This window comes from Lytechinus pictus, chromosome 14, assembly GCF_037042905.1.
Source record: "Lytechinus pictus isolate F3 Inbred chromosome 14, Lp3.0, whole genome shotgun sequence".
In the NCBI taxonomy this organism is placed as follows: domain Eukaryota; kingdom Metazoa; phylum Echinodermata; class Echinoidea; order Temnopleuroida; family Toxopneustidae; genus Lytechinus; species Lytechinus pictus.
The window spans coordinates 22,253,892-22,276,678 of NC_087258.1; positions in this window are offsets into that span (position 1 = coordinate 22,253,892).

A 22,787-nucleotide genomic window follows, 5' to 3' on the forward strand; every position below is an offset into this window, starting at 1 on the left:
ACTTATTATGAATCTGGTGTTGATAAACTTTGATATGGTAGTACATGTACACAATAAATTAGAAATTAGATAAAAGACCGTCGTGTGAACAAAAAAAGCCCCGCTAATTCCAAGCAGAAAAAGACAGAAATCGTTGCACCGTGGATGTGTAGGACTGACAAGAAGAAACAGAGGAAGAAGAAAAGGAAGAAGAAGAATGAGATGGATAAGACAAGGAAGAAGAAGAAGGTAGGAGGAAGAAGAGGAAGAAAAAGAGGAAGAAGAAGAAGAAGGAAAAGAAGAAGAACTGAGGAAAAGAAGAAGAAAAAGAAAAAGAAGAAAAAGAAAAAAAAAGGAAGAAGAAGTTAAAAAGAGACGTTACTCAAACTAGCATACGTTGTTGTGAGAAGAATTATGTAGATCCACATTACCCTTGGTAAAAGCAAGTTCCATTTCATCATTGCAAATTATTTTAATATAATATGCTTATTAACTTGAAGGGTATAAGATCACGTGTATTGAACTTGTGATTTTTCAAACTCGGCCTGTCCTTGACTGCTGTTGACAACCTTATAGAGGGCGACATACTGATTTGATAAAGAAAAAAACTGAGCAAAATGTAAACATGTTGAACGTTTGTTCAGCCGTTTAGTTGGCTATTTCTCTAAATCACAGGCTTAATGATGGGCAGGTGGGGGGCGGCTTTCGAGGGGGGGCAAATATTGTTACGATCAAGAGAAAAATGAAGAAAGAGAAAGGGAAATGGCCGGGAAATGGTTGAAACATTTTGATTTATGAATATCATGTCAAAATCTTTCACAAAATTTATCTATAATGATGAAAGTGGAAGGGGTACACCATGCCATCTGTTCCATTATGATTATACATATTTCTTTCGAATTCGTGTTTTGTAAATTAAAAAAAAAGATTACAGCCTTCGCACTTACAACTTGGGAAAATAAAATGTACAATTTCAAGGCATGTCATCAGTACATCACCCTCTTGGCGATGTCACTTATTTGTTAATAGTTCCTCCAATATCAACAAAAAATATACTACTGTGAAGGTGCATTAGATCATGCAGCCCCGGGTTTTAATGGAACAACTCAAAAATTCCATGAAAACAACTGATTCAGCTGACAAAGTCAAAACGGCCCTTTAACCAATTTATTCAAACTCAGATCACTAACACTTCGTTTTCTTCCCTTTATTTTCTGAATCGCATAGAGACATATATATTTATGGTGTGTTATGTGTTATAGACTCTATAGTATCATTACTTAACTTAACATTAAGACAACCCACCCCTTGTTAAACTATTACAAAATGATATTCCTCTATTAGAATTAATTTATCAATTAGTGAAATAAGGGACAAGGCAATCTCGTTTATACGAGCTATAAGCGGTCACTGAAAATGTTCATCTGTTCAAATGCCATTAGAAAAGGTGCGTTTTTTCACAATCAAGAACATTCGCCCGTTTTACGATCACGCTTCGCCGTACTTTCTTAAATGCTTTTTAGCCTTTATTCAGATACTATCACATTTTTCATGCATACAAGGGTAATAAATAAAATATACAAAATAAAGTGAAGTAAATTTATACAGCAATATAACAAATGAAATATTATACATTATGATAAACATTTTTTAAACAAAAATTATCACAACCCATAATAGAAACAGAGAAAACAGTTATTTTCACTTGTATTCGGTATTGCATGATGAAAAAAAAATCCAAACATAAAGACTTTTTAAATTCTAAGCAAATGATAACATTTATATATATAATACTTTGTTTAATAAAGATGTGAATAGGCTATCCCATGATAAAAAATGTATATGTATATCTCTCTATAAAACAATACAAAAAAGAATAAGTCTCTACGTTTATATTTAAAATGTGTACAACAATCTGAATAAAGATTTTATATATAAAACACACAAAAACAACAACAAAACAAAAAACAGAAAATGTGAAGGGAGAGCAGCCAAACTGAACCCATCTCTTTTATATTTTACCCATAATGGCATCATGATATATTTATATAATATTGACTGGTCTTGAGGGGAACATCAAATATATTGCCAGCAAAAGAATCATATTGGCCCGAGTCTTTAGACAAGGGCAATATGGGTCTTTTAAGGGCAATATATTTGATGTTCCCCGAAAGAAGGGCAGTCAATATTTTTATTATCATCCAAATCAGATATCTAGAGCAAAAATCATGATAACAGCGATATCTTTTAAGAATAGAGTTCTGTTGTGTCATGATAATATCAGTGTCTAGGCTCTGCACTATACCATTATGACGTACTTGCAAGCGCCCAGATCCAGCGTTGTCTTTATTATGACGTAGATCGTTGGTGCGCGGAACATTATGAAGCGTATCACTTCATTCGCATCCTCAAAGGCCCGGATGTGAGACCAGGGAAAATACAAAGGTATATTTTGCGTCGTCTCTGCATGCAAAGTCAATATGCGCGTTGAGACCGAGGAAAATACAAACAATATACCTATCCCTTCCTGATAATAATACAATACAGGGAAATACGGTTTTGTAAATGACCAGCTCAGATGTCTGATACGGGTGATAATTCATAATATTGAATTACTATTATTCCAATACTACACTATTAATCATTTTATACAAAATAAGCTTTGTTGGAAGATAATCGTATGCTGATTTTTTTATAAAATATATATTTAAATTGATGGGTAAGGATCAGCGGGAGAAAGAGTTTGAAGAAAGAAAAAAATAAAAAAATAAACACTTGAGCGTAATTGACTGAAACCGACAATTGGGAAAAATTTCCCAGTTTGTATGGTGTAGAGTCAATTTATCCTTTTCCTTTCTTATATTCGATCTGTTTTGACCTTTTAATGGCACTGCATATTTCTTTACATTTAGGGACCCTTCCCAGTTTACGGTTATTGTAAATCATATATTTGACCAAAATTATTACATGATTTAATAGAGCATTGTGTTTTATATTGTCTCTAACACCAAGTAATACTTCAAGCCATTGCATATCAAGCAGCAGCTCAGCTGCTTCAGGAACCACGCCAGCTACGACGAAGGTTTGACGAAACGTGCAGCCTCGCAAAAGCGAGCTTACCATAAAACGGGTTAAATGTCTCTGATTGTTTAAGTAAATAACGAGTTACATGTATAATATGGTTTCTGAATAGATGCTAAAATCTAACATAAGGAAATTCCAGACAGGTATGAGTATCGAGAATGGGGTTTGAATATTTTGACTCCATATAATTATTTGTCTTAAATGCGCAGATTATTCGCATTAAAAGAAATCTTAGTGATACACCATGGAAAAGGATGACAGATTGATATGAAAATGAAGGGGGGAGAGGAAAACAATGCTAAATGTCACCCCCAAAAAAATCACCAGGGATGACAGCCTTCAATTTTCAATTTACAAATACAAAATGCGGGGAAAATAAATAAATAAAAGCGAATCGTGTTTATTGGCTGTTTTGCTAAATAATTGCGCAAACGAAAATAAAATAATAACAATAATTTAATTTACAAATACAAAATGCGGGGAAAATAAATAAATAAAAGCAAGTCGTGTTTATTGGCTGTTTTGCTAAATAATTGCGCAAACGAAAATAAAATAATAACAATAATAATAATAATGATAGGCATCTATTTAGCGCCATTTATCTAGAAATATTATATTCCGAGACGCGTTGTTATTATCATTATTACCCGGCTTTAGATCGAGCTACCTTTCAGCACTCATGCAATCAAGGAATTAATCCTGCCGAGTACCCATTCATCTCACCTAGGTTGAGTGCAGCACAATGTGAATAAATTTCTTGCTGAAGAAAATTACGCCATGGCTGGGATTCGAACCCACGGCCCTCTGTTTCAAAGTTAAAAGACTAATCCAATGGGCCACAACGCTCCACTAGAATACAAACTAGAATAAGAACAGTGTCTTGATTAATTCATCAGCTTTCATTGGGGAACAAGAAATATCACAAGACAGAAAAACAAATCGTTTTTTTTAACTTTTAATGGAGATTTTAAGTATTCGATCTACATTCCCATAAATTAGAAATACTGTATACTGATACAAATATTGCCTTTTACATTTTTTTCATTTGCTTTTGTCCATTTGTGAAGCAGGAAACGATTTCCTGATTGGTTGCTTTCTCCTACCATGGACCTAATATGTTCTTGCTCCTACACATTGCTTTGCGGGGGCCAGGTGGTCCAAACAATGTAGATAAAAATAGCAACATTCAGAAAAATAAGAATTTATTTCAACCATATTATAGGAAATAGGCTACGTGAATTATATAAGCCACAAGCCGGCAGTATGCTGGTATACAAATCATCTCGAGGGAGGCTCGCAGAGGATTTTGACCTCAGACTCGCCAAATAATTTCAGACAAATTCTATTTCGTTTTCTCTTTATTTTCTTTTCCTCTTCCGATGTACTTTATTTCATGAATTCAAATGTCGTTATAAATACATGTACAACGAATTAGTCAAAAGGTGTAGAAAAAGGGTAATACAGTACACACTGATTAAGAAAGGGTAAGAATATCTTAAACAGAAACATATATGTATATCAAGATACATCTTACTTATTTTTGTATTTCACCTGAACATGAAACCTGAAATCATTTTTAATGCCATCCAAGCTGACTGACTATTTCGAGTCTATTTCTAACAGATTTAACTTGGCACACCTAGATTGCCAGCAGTATATCATTATGCAACACACCTCTCGGGGAGTATATGACGTACTAGATAGATTCCGGAATAAGAAGAAAAGGCGGAAACGAAGACTAACAACAATTTAACAATGATTATTGTTTGAAAATACCGGGATAGACTAATATAAGTCGGGGAGCGGAACTCATTCACCTATTTGTATCTGTTCTCCCTTTCACATACACGAATGGTTGTCCAAGTTATTTTTGAAGATTTTTCCAACAATGGAATTTGAAGAGCGCAGATCAAATCAAGCTACATTGATTAATGCTGTCAAAGGCGCAAATAGGACTTTAAAAATACGCAACGGCGGAAATCTCTCCCCAAAGGTAAGTGGACCAGGGGCTGGAAAATTTGACAAGCAAAAAAAAAAAAAAAGGGGTTATCACCCCAAATGTAAGGTTATTTCGACCAAAATACATGTTTTATTTCGATTTTGAATGATGTATTTCTTTCCATCATAAAATATCAAAAATGGTAGGGGGGACATTTGATATTATGTCCGCCCTACTATTTTGGGTAGGGGGGACACATCCCCCTCCCCCCCCCCACACTCATGAAAATACATCAGTAATGTTATACTGATTCTTACTTAATTTAGACAATATTGGCTGGTTGATGGTATTTCCATATCATGACCACGGCAGATACCATCAAGATTTTCTTCCATATTTTCCGGGGTTTTTTTTAAGGAGCTTTAAAGCTATAGAATAACCCAATGAAAATTGTACAATTTTATATGAATTCGACCATAATCACTGACATGAAGCGAAATGTCATTGGCTTTCATTCGGAATTTTGTTCTGAATTGTATCAAGTTTTGACTGACTGCGAACATAATTATGCTTCATGTAACACCCACACGAAAATAAGACACCACATCATTTAATCCATGATGAAGCAACGTTACTTTGCGACTTTTCATACCCCTAAGGCTATATTTGATTGTGACGTCATTTTGTTGGGTTTTTTTTTGTTTGTTGTGGGTTGTGTCTATTTGGCAATTAGTTTACCCAGATGTGACCAGACCGGCTTGTTATCCAATCCAATTGGTGAAATAATATTATGTGAACAGGAAACTGCCCTCAGGAGAGTGATGATATATTGAAACTTATAAGAATGCGCAGACAGTAGAACCCCTTTTATATTTCAAATTTAATCTCGTGAGAGAAAATAAAAGTGAAATAGAAAAAAACGAAATGAAAAAATAAAAAGCGAATATAGATTATATTCAAGACTTGTTTGAATTCCTCCCCTCTCCCCCCACTCCCTCTCTCTCTCTCTCTCTCTCTTTCTCTCTCTCTCTAAAGTAGAAAATGTGCAAGCGTCGTTCCTAGACAAGATACAATATATGGCCAAGCTAATGATAACCTGCAACATGTGCAAATTTACGTCGTCGTCATCACCGTCATCATCATCACCATTTCTTTCATCGTTTCGATGAACTTTAGAAAAAGTTTTGCGTCGGTTCTTGAACGATTTAATGTCTGATCCGTTTCAGTGAGGCGTAAAACAACGAATTGACTTCATCTGTGACTTTATTTCGATGATGTTTTAAAGGAAATTGAAAGTTTCAAAGCCATGGAGGCTGAGAAACGAAGTATAAATACCCGGCAAAATCACTTTATAAACGAGCAAAAGACTCATCGAGAACAATGGACAAGGAAAGAGGTCTTACCATTTCATTTCGCGGACCCCATCGTCACATTCGATTTTGCTCATCTATTAAAGTATTTATGTTACCTAGACGATTTATTAATCGTTAGATCTTATCATTTTATTGTAATTATCTCTAGTTTATAGTTTAAATCTGAATTCCATAATCACCTGCAGTAAAAATTATTGGATTCAAATAAAGTTTGCATAGTCATGTGAAATATTGATATTTTTTCATGATTTGCCAGTTCAATTTAGCATCCCACCCCCACCTACGTTCAATCTCTCGTAACATCGCTGTTATCGCAACAAGAAAATCCCGAGAGTCATAAACATATTTCACCTTTAAACTTAACATGTATGAGCGTTTGTTTTGAATTTACCCTTTGTTTCCTAGACTTTTCAGGAGACAGGTGTGACGTCATTGGACACAATTCGTCATCCGAATGATATCCGGAAATCTCTCATGTTCTCGGTCTCTCGGATGCTCCTAAGGTCACGCATCACTTCTTATTCAATCTTCGTGTTTGTGTCTCGATTTTATCTCCTGCTTTCTATTTCTTTCTTCCCCTCTCTGACAAAGTTTTGCACCGCGACTCAGAAAGAATTTTAGAACGCAGTAAACGTATTGAAAACGCCCGTTAAATGACAATGAACAGCTGGGAGGTCTTTGTCGAAAATTGGTGAAACGGAACAGCAGACTAGTCCTAAGTTTCGGAGCTGACGGAAAAAATGCAAATATATTTGCCGTTTATCCAGAGTCCGGGGAGGTCTGCTGTGATGGTTCACTAATTTTTGACAAAGACTTCTTGGTTGTTCATTGGCATGAAGGGCATTTGACAATACATTTTCTATGTTCTTGAATGCGTCCTGCGTCGTACATTGAGCGAAAACTCCCCCTCTCTCTCTCTCTCTCTCACACACACTCACTTCCTCCCCCCCCCCCTCTCTCTCTCTATTTTCTTATCCCACCACCCCCGTCGCACTTCATCATCGTCATCCAAGCTCTCATCTGCCGAAGAAACGCCAAGGTCTGCAGAAAATCATCCGCATGTTTCTGGAGAATGTTTTCGAACAACAAACTTCCTTTGCGACATCCCTTGCCAAGACCACGGCCAAGGTCGAGTTTCGGAAAGGATGAATTATATTCTAATCTTCAGCTACCTGTTCGACGCTACTGATTTCTAACCGTGTCCCTGAACGATCATTATTGCATGCCCCCGAATGCTAAGTGATACATGTTCCGAAATAACAATGATTTTAGACATGGCCTCGCATTCTGAACCATAGATCCATGCGATCTAGACATATATTTTTATACAGGCAGTGAGTAACATAATGAGTATAAAAAATGAGTCGTAAAAACGAATTACGGGGTTCATGTAAATAGTCTCTAGTGAGCGAAGAGAACGAGCAAATTAAAAAAAAATTACGTATTCAAAATAAAAATATGTCGTTTTGACAGACTTAAAATAATATCCAGAAAATAAAATGTCACATTTCGGCATTATTTCCCTTACTCTTACTTTTCGGACATGGAACTCAGTCATAGTACCGCCCATCTGCCCGCTAGTGTACAAACAAATCAATAATATAACATCAATATATTCTGCTACAAACGACTACTACTACTAATGATAATAATAATAATAATGATGATGATAATAATAATAATGATGATGATGATAATAATAATAATGAGAAAAATAACATTAATGATAATAATAATTATAACAATAACATTAATAACCATTACAATAATAATACCCAAAAAAATAATTGTATTTGACAAAATAGTGACTCAATGTAAACAAAAGTCTTTATTTTGCTGACAGCTTCATTCCAATGAACAAGATGACGTCACCTGCTTGCGTCCCAGCTATAAACAAACACGCTCAACTTCCATTTCCCCGATCCGCTAATGACATCAGTAGGTACCACGATGACAGTCGAGATTTGACCTCTCATGTCACAGGTCATCGGGTCAAATGCCCAAGGGAGAACATGGTCAAGTTCAGAGACTTAGCTTGATTTGGGATCCTACTTTAACCATGGGGAATCATTGGGCTGCTCTAGTCGAAACCTTTAAAGGTTCTCTTTGACAAATTTGTTGGGAGAATTATTGTAACAGTTTTAACGTGAGGATAATTTACACTGCAAAATCGCCGGTGTCAATTTAACACCAGCCTGGTTTCTTTATCGGTCCACACCAGAGAGGTGATGAAACTACACCGGTTTGGCGTTAGGCTAACACCAATTTGGCATTGAAGCAACGTTAATTAGTTTTAATCTAATATCGGATTGATTATTAAATGGTGTTGTTTCAACGCTTCTCTGGCGTTTTCTGATAAAGATACCGGGCTGGTGTTAAATTAACACTGGTGTTTTTGCAGTGTATTTGAATTTGTGAATTGTTTTTCAATCATGGAACACTTCATTTTACAATATTTTCATATCAATTATAACTATTCTGGATTGGCGCTTATTGTTGCTGAAGTGGAATCAGCGCTCTTGGAGTTTTCGAGTTTTGTTTTAGTTGTGAATAAAATGTCAACTCAGATGATTTTTCTGACCCCAACCCCCAGTTTACTTCACTTTTACTTCTTGAATTATCATGATTGTAACCCAATGAAATAATCACAATATTATTTCGGTGTTTTTTTTTTTTCAATGTTTGTTTGTTTGTTTTTACAGTGAACTGGTGAATTATCATAAAACATTGTCTTGTTAAGTCTCAATTTAGTATTATCAATTAAAGAATTCCTGTATGGACCACCCGAAGTATTTATCGGTTCTGGTCTTGACAGATCTGATCACACGATGTTTGTTTTGGGGAGGTTTTAGCCAGGATTCTTAATCAACTGTATAAACAATAACTTATTTTTGTTTATTTTGTTTACACCGTTTAATTGTTATGACATATGTCAATCAATTAGCTGTGACCGTTACAAATACGAACCGTCAGTTTTTATTACGGAAAATTCACCTGGGGAGCGTTTTGTCGGATATTTTTTATCGACAAGTCCTGTTTTACCCAAATGTTACCATAGTAACACCGTTTCTCAGCCAATTCAATTCAATTATTTATTCCATTTCCAATCAAAACATCATGCAAAGTAATATAAAGTAATACAAATCAAGTACAATTTTAGAGACGAGCATTCTTACTTCGTAAAACAAAAAACAGTATAATATTGAGCATAAATGGAAATGAGGGTGGTCCACTAAAAAAGCAAAACTTGTAAAGTGTGGATCCCCCTTGGAAATGAAGAAAATATAATCGACTTATTCATATATGCGTATATAATATACAGGAAAGATAAAAGGGAAGGAACAAAAAGGTCGAAATCATATTGATGTAAATATAATTACTGAACAAAAGCCAATTAAAACCATGGAAAGTCGTCAGATATTTTGACAACTTGTCGGACAGATAATTTTGAATCTAGCTTCTACTAGTAACATGCCTTTGGGCGCTTTGGTTCGTTCGCAAAGTAACGTGATGTAGTTTCTTGGAACCCGCCCTCCCGATTATTACCCTAATCTTTTGAAAGTATGGATGTTCTGGCTTCTTTGACTAATGGTCACATCTGTATCAGGAAAGTCCGTGATGACGGGATAACTTGATCTACGTCAGAAATCTACTGCCCATAAATAACTTTGATATTATTATTGTTTGTACTTTTATCAGTAGAAAGAGACGAAGCCTTGGATGTTGGTGGCCGAGTTCAATTTGAGGAGTCCCAAGTGATGGCGTGCTTGGAAAATATCAGAAATTTAAAGTCGAAAGATTGTGAAGCAAGGAAACATTTTTTTTATTCTCCTTATTTTACCTTCAGAAGGAAATCTCTCCCTTTTATTTTGACGTGATATTCGGATAAAAAAAATCATTCTGTCGCCCCCCCCCCCCTTCCCCTTCGGACAAAAAAAATAAAATTTGTGCTGAATCTTCCAGTGACACGCGTGTTGAAATTGTACTTTCAATAACGTTGCAACATGATTAGCAAATAGCGGGCATGTTTTCCGTGCGAAAATCAATTACTCTGAACAATAAAATTCATTTGTAATTTATACAAACAAAGAATGTGTGAGATTATAGCAGAATACTTTCATGCTACTATTATTTTTTTTACAAATCACTACTGAACAATTAGGGTCATAGTCACATCAAAATGAACCTACACAATACTAGTCATTGTATTGGTTGAAGGGAAATAAAAATAGTGATTGAATATTTTATTCAGGGGCGAATTCAGGATTTTCCAAAAGGGGGGCACATTTTTCCGATAAAAAATTTGACAAGCAAAAAAAATGTTTTTCACCTAAAATCTGAGTTCATTTCGTCCGCGGAAAATTTGAAAAAGCCCCCCAAAAAGGTCGTCACTTTGAAGAGGGGGCACACTTGGGCACAAGCGGTATATTTACGTTACAAATTTGATTATGGCTCTCAAAAGGGAGCACGGGCCGGCTGTGCCCCCCCCCCCCACCCCCGGAACCGCTAGTGTCGATAGTGTTTATATTGCGCCTTTCGATTTTTTTTTTATCTGCGCATTACAATACATAACAGGTGAACTGGAAACAATAATTAATGCAATACCAGTAAGCAAAACATGCATTTAGTCATAATTAAAGGAAAATAAGGGAAGCCTAATAATAAAGGCAGCCTATATAAGGGAAGCCTAAAAATGTGACTGGGGCATGCATCCCCCAACTGGTTATACCATTGTAGAATCTGTCATCGAGGCATTTTGTGTGGAGAGAGTGCTGAATGAGTGTTTGTTTGATGAATTTATAAGAAGAATCTGTTTCTGGTTTCGAGTTACCCACATTAAAGTGCCGAGAGATCGGGGCGGGGGGGGGGGGGGTTCTTCCATCAGAAGTAACAACATTGAAGGTTTCATGCCAGGACGTATCACCAACATTTATGATCATGACTGCATGTTTGATGTTTCCAAATTTACGAAGAAGGATACCCAACATTTATAATTCAATATGTCTCTCAACGATAATTCTTTAACCGCCCCCCCTCAATTCCGTTTCTGACCAATACGCGCATCCTTTTTCTACCCCCCCCCTCCCCCCTCTCTCTCTCTCTCTTTCCCTCTCTCTTTCACTCTCTCTATCCGTCTGTTATCTCTAGTACTCTCTCCCTCCCCACTCCCTCTCTTTCTCTGACCCGCCCTCTTCCAGCCTGTCTCCCTATCTGGATATCTGTATGTCTGTCTGTCTGAGTGTCTGTCTGTATGTCTGTCTTTCTCTCATTCATCTCCTCTCCCCCACCCCATTCTCTTTCCCACTGGCGGATCCAGGGGGGGAGGCACAGCCTGCCCCCCCCCCTTTGAGAAACAAAATTAAAATTTGTAATTTAAGAATGGCATTAAAACAGAAATGTGCCCCCTTTTTTGTTGATAATGGTAGTGAAGACCTTAACATTATTTTTTGTCAAACACCCTTTTTTTTTTGCTTGCTTGTCAAATTTTTCCTCGGAAAAATGTGCCCCCCTTTTGTAAAATCCTGGATCCGCCCCTGCTCTTTCCAATCAAGATGTTCAGTCGATGACCTTTCGGGCCTCCATACACATATGGAACATGTTCCCTCATCCTTATCGATCACGTCACCAGGACTGAGTTCATCATAGTTGAGGGGTTGACTTGCGGGTTATAGCCTAGTTATATAAATCAGGACTAATTGATGGCAAATTACAGTGCGAATATAAACCGTATGGACTTCCGACCATGATTCAATCAAACTTCAGATACATGTTCTAGTATTACAGGCTTGACATGATATTGAGGTAAGTAAATATATGCCTAAACACACTGGCGGATCCAGGGTCGTTCTAACTCAAGTGCCCCCCCCCCCCCCTTTGAAAACGAGAACCTTTTTTTTCGCTCGTCAGTACAAGTACAAAGTATCAAATACATTTGAATTATAAACATAATGCAATCGTACCAAAATACATGAAATCGCACGAAATAAACACTGTATGGAAATGGAAAAGGCCTCTATAACCAAGCTTTTTTAATCGAGGTTCCCTCCACTCATTGTAAACAAATGTATAACTAACACACTAAAGCTCCGAAATACAGGTTAACATAAATATCTAGAGGATTTTCATGTGCAACATACAATTTTTTTTTTCAAATAATTGCAAAATTTCATATTTAGGTTTACTTGTTTCGAATTGTATGTTGCGTGTGAAACAAGATGATAGCAATGGGACCAAAGAATCGGTGATTTTTCTCAGTTGTTATTTTGGTCATCAATCAATAACAAGATATCTTATATTCCTGATTATCAATACCGATGACAACAATAGATATCCGTCATACAAAATTAAAGAATGTAGTTCAAGTTTTTATTATTTCATTTTCGTCATTAACATTATAAACAAATACAAATCAATACATGTACATCATATATACATACAAATACAAATTAAATGTGATTACAATGATTACAAATCAACTACAAATTCCAAAACATTTGTAAAACAGTTTTAACAATATCTTGTTTGGAAATGAGGAAATATTGAAGGGATAGGCAATCAAAACAATAATATACCCGGTCAGTTGCCTTGGAAACGAATATTTCATCAGAAATAAAAGAACGATATGGTTTTGTGACTGCCAATATGTTTTGTTGGGGTTTTTTTATTCTCCGCTCCTTGTCGCGTGAAATTGGTGTAAAATAACATCACCCATAGACAGAACAATAGCTTGTTTGTAGTTGTATCTAAGATACGCAATAAAAACATTTGTTTACATCCCACCTTCACCTTTCATAACATGGCACCCATTTACATAGTGAAATAAGAATAATTTGAGACTAATTCATTGGTATAATTACTGTTTGTCTGTCTGTGTTTTCGACCACCAATTTTTGAATTATGTTGACTTATTTCAATAAAACTTACCTCAAAAAATATGTAGCAGCGCTTGACCCGGACCACGCTAGCAGTTTCTCAAGTGTATGTTGTAATTGTGTAGATTAATTGTCAAACATAAAAGTTATTTCTAAAATATTGGGGAAAACACTGGTTCTTGAGACGAGAACGGTAATTAATATTCCATTTTATTTTTACTTTTTAACCAGTCATTACTCAAATTAATCCAAGTGGAATTAGGAACCAAAATAACTTTAGACAGTTCTAATCTAATCAGCATAATCATTTAGCATGTTTAGAGTGTTTATTTTGTTTCGCTGTTTAATAAATGTCTGAGCGGTTGCTCAGACGTAATTGGTGATGCATCTAAGATTCGTTCTAACTGTATTAATCATATTTGTATCGAGACAAAATATATACATATATTTATTTATGTAAGCATTGATAAGAAGACTGAATCCGGTTTGAAAAAAAAAACGATGATACAATATGAAATAGAAGATCGACAACTTTATCTGATTTAATAATCCTATCCATTTATTTATTCCTCAAAATGCAGATTCGGATAAACAATTGAGAAAAACACGGACCTCGATGTCAGAGGCCATGTTTGTGGGAATCAAAATGAGCGATAAAGCAAATCTTCTTTTCAACGAGCTCGTAAAACAGATAGCTATAGGTAGTTTGGAGAAGCGAAGAAGATAATGTTGGTTTATCATGTTTATAAAAGGAAATTGCTCGAACTGTTGAAAGTCTAGTCTGTTATTTTGACCCAGATCCACCTCTGAACAAAATGACAACGATCGTCTGGAATACAAAAAAAAAACAGAAGAGAAGAAACAAATCATCTCGATTGAAGAGAGCGAGAAAAGAGAGAAGAATGTTAACATAGGGAAACTGTATAAAGGATTGTGAAGGCAGTTGTATTCAAGGCAGTCATCATGCCGTTTCGGGAGTGAGCAGTGAATATAGGCCTACTTTATATATTAATATATTTGGTATAACCTCATTATCTAGTATATTACTCATGTATATAGTATACATGATTTTGATACAAGATCATCTAATCAAATACATAGTTTCTAAACACAGAAAATTATTTTTCAACACAATATCCAAAATACAGGTCGTAAAATATGGAATGATCTTCCTGATAATTATATTAAGAACTTCGTCGTCACTGACTAACTTTAAGTACAATGCTAAGGAACTGATTATGATATTCATTAAAGAAAATTGACCTTTTTTCTTCGAAATTTGCGCTTCTTTTTGTTTTTATTTTATTTTAGATAACATGAATTATGTGCAATCGTTGTTGCTGCCCTTTCCACACCAACATTATTGTTCTCTCTTTTTTGCTCAGTGTAATTCACGCCCGCTCTCCTGCTCACTTCTCCCTCTCTTGACCCCTTCCCTTTCTTTCTTTCTTTGTCCATTACTCGCCCTTCTTCCTTTTCTGTATTGTATTTGGGTTACGGGCGATCCCGTCACACATATTTTGATTTCAGGGAACTACGACTCCCTCCGTTACCTCCATTAACAAATACATTATTTATGAATATGTATATTTATGACAAATGATTTTGTATAACTTACATTGAAAAAAAAATTGTTGAAAAGTTGAAGAAAATAAATGTTTATTTGAACTGAACTGACTTGAATTATGTGAATAAAAGCTGTTGATAAAGACCAAGCTGTCATTGGTAGTTATTTATTATTATTATTATTTTGAGGAAAATGTTCATTTTCTTGAACGACCGGGGAGTGAATTGATTTGGAAGCATTTAAAAAAATGTAAATCACAAAGAAATAGAATATATTATGTAGATGCCGAAGGGAAGCGGGGATATTGTCTCAGTACCTGCAGTGGAATTTTTAGTAAAGACACCGCCCCTGATTTGGGGTGCACGCCTAACATGCCTAACGCAGTTACAATCAGTACGTATAACATATAAAGTGAAATATCGATTTTAATTGGCATTGAAGCACTTTGAATTAATTACCGCTCATGTTATTTCAAATAATACTTTTCATCAGCTCCCAGCTTGACGTATACTTAATCTTAAACGTTCGAGTCGGATACCCCCTACTGGGTCCCTTTGCCCCCCTGCTCTAGCCGCATAGCAAGCATTCATTCACGGACACATGGTCTGCATCGAATGTACCGGATGGTTTACATAACGATCTAGTTAGCATCGATTATTATAGCGGCCCATCATATCTTTATTAGTGCAAACCGGTGGGGTTACCAGGTATGTTAATTGGAGAGTGCCCCCTTATCTCGGGGAGCATCCTATCCCAATGTTTGCACTGTGTGTCGATGAACTGGGCACCGTCACACCTACGATACCGATTCCTGACCGATCAAAACTACGATGTCGTTTTCCAATGGCATACCATAGATTCGATTGCAGTCGGTTTCATCCATGTGGCCTTGTCATTAATGAGATCATGATTCATTAGCGGTAGTCTTCGTCATAGCTGTCTAAGTTCCAAAAAAACATATGTATGAATTAACCAACTTAATTGCGATTAAACAGCTGTTCGTTTTAAGAGGGCCAGAAAAGGTCTACTACTCATTATCATTTGAAGATGCACTTTTTTTCTATTAAACGAGGCATCACAGTAAGGTCGTGCCTTGTTCATGGATTTACGACCGTTACACCCAACGGTAGTTACGTCACAGATACTTTAGACCAATCAGGAATAAGCGTTCCAAAACTCTGATGTGCGCGCGTCACCCGGTCCGCTACCACCTGCCTTCTAGGACACCTTGCATCAAATTCGGCCTTTTTCAAATCTGGATCGGGCAATTATTTTGGTAGGTTGGTTGTTTTTTTTTTTGATGTGATATGGATATACAAATGCAAGTGCGGAATCTTCTTGCTGTGAATGTACATTTTTAACATGCTTGTTTGTTGTCTATCAATTTTTTATTTGTTTCTGTAGAGAAAGAGAGAGAGGGGAAGGGGGTAGGGAAATAGAAAGGAACGAGGAAAAAGAAGGGGAGTACAAAAATATGATGAATGAACTAATAGATGATGTATCTTTGACATTAGAGATAAGTTGCGTGGCGTCATTACATATCCTTAAAAGTTGTTTTACATCCTTTATTTGCATGATTTGAGTAAAAAGAACGCAGCAGTCGACAATATCACCCTTTTATTGTCTTTTACGTCAGATTTTTAAATCCTAGATGACAGAAAATGAGATGCATGTCTTATAACATTACAAGGTCGGGAGTGGAAATGAGATATTCGATGAGAGTATTAAGTTCATGTATGAATCATTAAATCACTTTAAATCACTCGGGACGACCGAATTACAGAAATGAGAATGTTGAACTTTATATCGGGTTCACACTCGGTGACCTACTTTTACACCTTACTGTCTGTGCAGCACATCGCTCTCTCTATACATGCCCTTCCTCTCCCTGTGGTGACACGACATTTGCTCCTGCGACAATTGCTCCGGCGGGCTTAATTTCGTCTAAGATGTAGGGTTGGGGTTAGTGTTTCAATTGTGTTTTCAAAAGTGTTTCGATACTATGTTAGGTTATAGGGTATAGTGTCATACCCAGGGTTGAGGTTGATCTTTCGATTAAATCCTATAATTTAGAGCGGAGCAAATGTCGCCCAAGAAAATATCTTGGAACCGTCCCTATATACCTGCCCCAGCCACCCCCCCCCGTCACCCCCTCCCTCTCTCTCTCTTTCTTATTATAAGGGAGTGAAACGCCCAAATCTATTTTGTTTGTATTCTTTGTTTTTCCTTACTTTTCTCCGCATTGTTTCCACTACTTGAAAAAAAAAGTAATAGGGAGAGGACGCCCCCTGTCTCGAATAAATGGTTTAGAAAATGGGGCTATATATCACAGCGATTGAAAAGAGAAAATGATTTGACAGTCCCTTAATGGGAAGGATATGCAAGAAGATATAAATTGTTTTTAAAAAATAATAAAAAAAGACGCAAGCGAGCAAAGCAACCAAGCCGGTTACTGGTCTAGCGAAGGAGGAGGGGAGGGGCAAAAGTTACAAGAATGAGACATTTGGAACTACATGTATCAGAAAATATATGAAATTGGGAAATGGAAGCTTTAACCATTCTTAGGTGGGTGTGGGAAGTGACTGAGACGTCCTGCTGTAATCCATGATCACTAATTTCACACCTGAAATGGAGGATTATCATATTCACACAAGTAAAGGATGCTGTATTTGCACAAAATACGAGTATTATAAAGCTTTATAGTACGCTGAAAATTAGATTTCACAAAGTTTGAGAGTTTGATTTTCTTTAAAAATAAAATTTCAATGAGTGAAGGGGGGGAAACATGTCAAACTAGAAGAATTTTAATTGTGATTTTGAGTTTCAAATTTCAAATCGCATTTTAAAGATCTTCAGCCTACAAGGTATAGCTTTGTCATGTTTGTAATGGATAAATGGACGGCAACACAACAAGTTCATTCTGTAAAATCCCCCACATATTTCAAAGATGACGTTTCCAAGCAGTGTTTTCCTAAAGGATCGAAACTGCCCGGTAATATTTGCCAACTATACACCCACAGAAGTATCCGCGACGGCGAAAAGTAAAGGGGAAGAAAAAATGGAAATATCACCGCAATAATCTTGTTTTTGGTCTAGGGAATCGAAAGTTTGGTCACAAAACCCCACTATCACTCAGTGAGCTCATAGGGGTGACGAAGATGTTTATCAACGCCGAGGATGTGGGGGAGGTGATGGTCAATTTCCATTCCCAGGGGTGAAAGAGTCGCAGGACTGAAGGGAGAAAGACAGCATTGGTAGAGTGGTAGACTAAAAGCAGACGTATCCATAGGGTATTTTCTTTTAAAGAAAATGAAATGGTTCAGACTTCAAGTAGGCATATTTCAAAAGAAAAAAAATGCAAACGTCCTAGTAATACAAAGTAATTACGAAGAATAATCTGATTGGGAAATATTATATTGCCATCAAATTCAATTTGAACTAATAGCTTTAATTTATTTCTCTTTTCCCTTACGCCTTACTATTTTTGTTCTGATATATTTCACGATCTCACAAGTATTATTCATGATTAGATTTTATCATAAATGATCATTGATCATTTAGAAATATGAATTCTTCATTCTTCATGTCCTTTATTTAACACTACATTATATGAATTGCAAATTAACTTATTTAAATTTCATGACGTTATCTTCAGTAGAAGTATGATTTTCCTTAATATATACAAAAATAAAAACTACTATGATGATGACTTGGTCGAGTGGTCTAAGTCATTCTGACTAAACAGGTTCGAGGTTCGATTCCTGGCAGGGCACTGACACCATTGAGTGACGTATGTTATTATATTTTATCGAATGTTATATAAACGAGAATCCCATTGGGATTAAAATGGCGGTGTGGATGTTTAACAAAAAAACAACAACAACAGAAAGACGGAGTGTAAAATCATGTCTTCATGTAAAGACAAGATTGTACACCGTCGTAACCAGATCCATGTTCCCTTCATGAAAACATAATAAAACAAAGACAAAAACGTTATAATAAAATATAGGCCTATCTATCAATATTGTAGAGAATCATCCCTATATACACTGGCGTAAGGAGGGGGCATGGGGGCCAAGCCACCCCCCTAAAAAAGTTCCAACACAAAGAAAAGGGAGAAAGGAAAGATAATGAAGGTGAAATACAGGATTTTATTTTATATTGTCGAAATCACAAAATTAGTTTTTCCTATTAAAAAGGTAAAATTTTTCGCTCGCTCACGAATTTTTCGACATTTCGTTCCTTAGTCCCCTAAATTATTTTTTCTCGTTACTCGACTGCCTATATGTATCAATGTAACCCTCGGATTTTAAGTTCCCAACACGCCCAAGATAACAAGTCACGTTTACATATCGTCACCTGGGAATTATTGATATGAATAACTTCCGCAAATAATTAGAACAGCGCCCTCTTTTTACATGTGTTAGGATGTGCGCCGATGGAGATTCGAACCCGATATAGAGCCGTGTCTTTCGGATGTGGATAAAGATATAGAGCTCACCTAATGGAACTTTTAGTCTGCGGAGCATACTCGATTTTAAGAGTCTGAATACGCAGCCTTCAACATGTTCAATGGCTTGTGAACAGCAAGGTTAATATGTGGTGCTAGTCTTGTGTGAAAACCCACTTGTTGGTCAAAAGTTTCAATCGGGGTCTGTGCCTGCAGACTAGGGTACATAAATAAAAATGAAATACATCAGACCAAGAAAAACAGTGCAAAAAGAAAGTAAGAAAAGGCAAGAAAATAGTGAAAATTTTATACTATTCTTAATATCAGGTTAAAATGTATATTTTTAAAAATGCACTAAATGGGCAAAATATTGTCTCATACACCATCTTTGACCCCCTAAAAATTCATTGCTCAGTACATTTCTGTTGATAATCGCAAAGGTATAAAGCATCTTTAAAAGACATTTATATGAATCAGGGATCACGAGGGTGCAGTGCAATCTTTATTTTTTTTGGGGGGGGATTATTTTCTTTATAATCAATTGAAATATAGCTCAATCATTCCTTTAACAAGCGAATATGGTGGATTTAAATCAGACAATCATAATGTTGACTGCGTTCAAGAGGGGTTATAGGGTAATTGCATATCTCTTCTAGCCTGCTCACAGTCATGTAGTAAACATTGGAAGCCACGTAAACAGCTGAAGTCTCTTACGGAATAACCAGGCCAGTGTTCGAATTCACCAGACTTGCGCATTGAGTCGCATGGAAGACAATCACTAATTTGTTACAAGCAGACAACCGAGCGCTGGTTGAAGTTAGGAAAATCGCGCGCAACCAAAAAATCGCCGCGCGAAAGCGTCTGCTAATGTTTGGGTGCTCGTGTAGTGGATGACAAAAAATGTTAAATGATCGTCTGCTAGTAAGGGTGTGACGCGATGAAGATATCAAATTAATTACACCGCGATCTGTTCCGATTCTTCTCTTTCAGTCGCATGTGTATATTCCAGAATGTGGATTGTTGAGACTCCTGTTTGGCAAGAGCTGCAGTTGAGCGACGAAGCAAGGAGCTGACCTGGACGCCGGGAGAGAACGATCGGGGAGGCAGCGGGCGTGCTGTGCTGCGTATCGTGGGCGAGGTTGGCTAGCCAGGGAAGGAGGATGTTGATTATGATGTCAAAGGGTTCGTACTTGTTTGACACTGTCTCAGAATTATTGGATGTGGATCATTCTGATGACACGGCTTTCGGCGCGGCTCAGCAAGATATCATTCAGATGACATTACAATAAGCGACACATTACCGCGATATCCCCTATCTGCTCTGGTGCAGACGATCGAGCTGCACCGGTTTCATCATACCACAGCAATCTCCTCCTGCTGGTCTTTTTTGTCACTCTTTACTTTCGAGTGAAGTTCATTAACCGGTCCTGTTGTGTCTGCGAATTGCTGACAGGGAGTTATTTTAGGATTTACTTGGCACGGACTTCCAAAAATGAGGATCCAATTCCGGCGGTGTATTCGTTCAGTCTCTGTCGTCTTATTTTTTCATCTTGTGTTCTTGGACCAGTACGTGGCCTTCGCCAACGGGGCTAGAGCTAGGGCTAGTTCCAGGAGCAGAACTAATGGGAGGAGGACACAAGAAAGGCCCGCCTCAAGGACGAGTTCTACCATAACTGTGAGCGCTGGAAATGTATACCCTGATAATTACGCGAATGGGAAAAAGACGAAAAACGAGCCCAAATCGGAGAAAAAGAAACAGCCACCTAATGTTATATTAATAATCGCAGATGACTTAGGTTATAATGATGTTGGATATCATGCAAAATACGGCCAATCGTTGATTAGAACTCCTAATATCGATCAGATGGCTTACAGTGGAGTAAGGCTGGAAAATTATTACGTCCAACCGGTATGCACACCAACACGAAGCCAGCTGGTCACCGGGAGATACCAGGTAAATCACACAGATTTTTTTTTATTTTCATTTGCCCACATTCGGGTAAAAGCATCGTTTCTTTTGATTTGTTAACCATGTATACAATTGCAGCAGATTTCCCCCCTTTTATTTGTGGTCTTACCGATTTCTATGATAGTTGCGAAGACCTACTTGTGCTGCAACTTATTATTAAATATGGCTTCATGATGCGATGCATGATTTTTTTTCGGAAAGAGAAGGGGGAGCATTCCTCGTTTTTTCTCCTCAGATATCTCTTTGAAGCAGCGATATATTCACATGTCAAGTTGTATTGAGTTGTATTGTCATGGAGGAAAGAGTATTTTTTCTCGTTTCTCATATTGCAACTTGTTAAACATGGGTAGAACCCCCTTGTCAAAGAGCAAAGACTTTGTGTTTTGATTCTAATGCCAATTTTATTTCAAATCCCCTCCCCACCCCCTTCCCTTACACTGTAAAAAATATTGGGTAAATTTTTTACCAACACGAGGTTAAATATGTGTCCAACCAATTTCGGGCAGCTAGTATTTTACCCAATGCAGGAAGCATATTGTCCAGTAAGGTTAAAAAAATAATTAGCAATTCCTTGATTAAGAATGGGCAAAATTTTCATCACACTGCATGGATAAATAAAAATGCCCAAAAGATATGCCGAATATTGGTTGGACGCATAATTACCCCCATGGAGCACTTTTACCCAATATTTTTAGAGTGTATAAGAGTGTACAGAGGCCAAAGGTTGGTTGGGCGAAACTCACATCTCTCATTGATATTTAGAGCATGAAGAGGACTTTAATTATAGCTGGTGCAGTTCATGATTTACAAAGAAACAAACTGAAATAGAAGTCTCATTTTTTTCTACCTCCATCAATACGTAGTTATCAACTTCAGTTGGATTATACAGCTTGACGTAACCAAGGCAACCAGAGTATTACGATACGGCATAGTGTCTGTACACCCCTTATAACATACGTAAAATCTGAAATATTCGATGATTTGGCAAATCGGCCACGACGATCGAGCTTATAACATCCCATTCAGTCTGGTAAATTATGTCAGTTCTTCCAGTAGAAAACGATAAATTGAACCTAGTTAGAGACGCAGCATGCATGGACATACAGAAAATAGTCTATTCTGGATCGTCGTGCTCGCGCAAGTAAGGAAGAAGAGATGGCATAAACAAAATTCAAAACACAGTGGCTTATATAGTTTTTAGAAAGTGGACCAAAATCTCAAACTTAAAAAAATATATACATCAGAAATAAATTTCTAAAAATGTACCCACTTAAAATGTTGGGAAACATACTGTCCACTGTGTTTGATAATGTATGTTGGTAAAAATATATATATAATCTGGCAAATTATTATCAAATTGAGCAAATTTGATAAACAATCATTAGACAAGTTTTATTACCAAATTTGGGCAGTCTTTAACCAATATAGTTGTGTAGATAGTTGCCCAGGGTTGGTTATTTTAAGAGTGTAGGGTTCTCCTTTTTGGCATGATTTTAGAAATTGTGACAATGACATCAGGGCCCCGAGAACGATTTTCTAGCTGGGGGTGCTGAA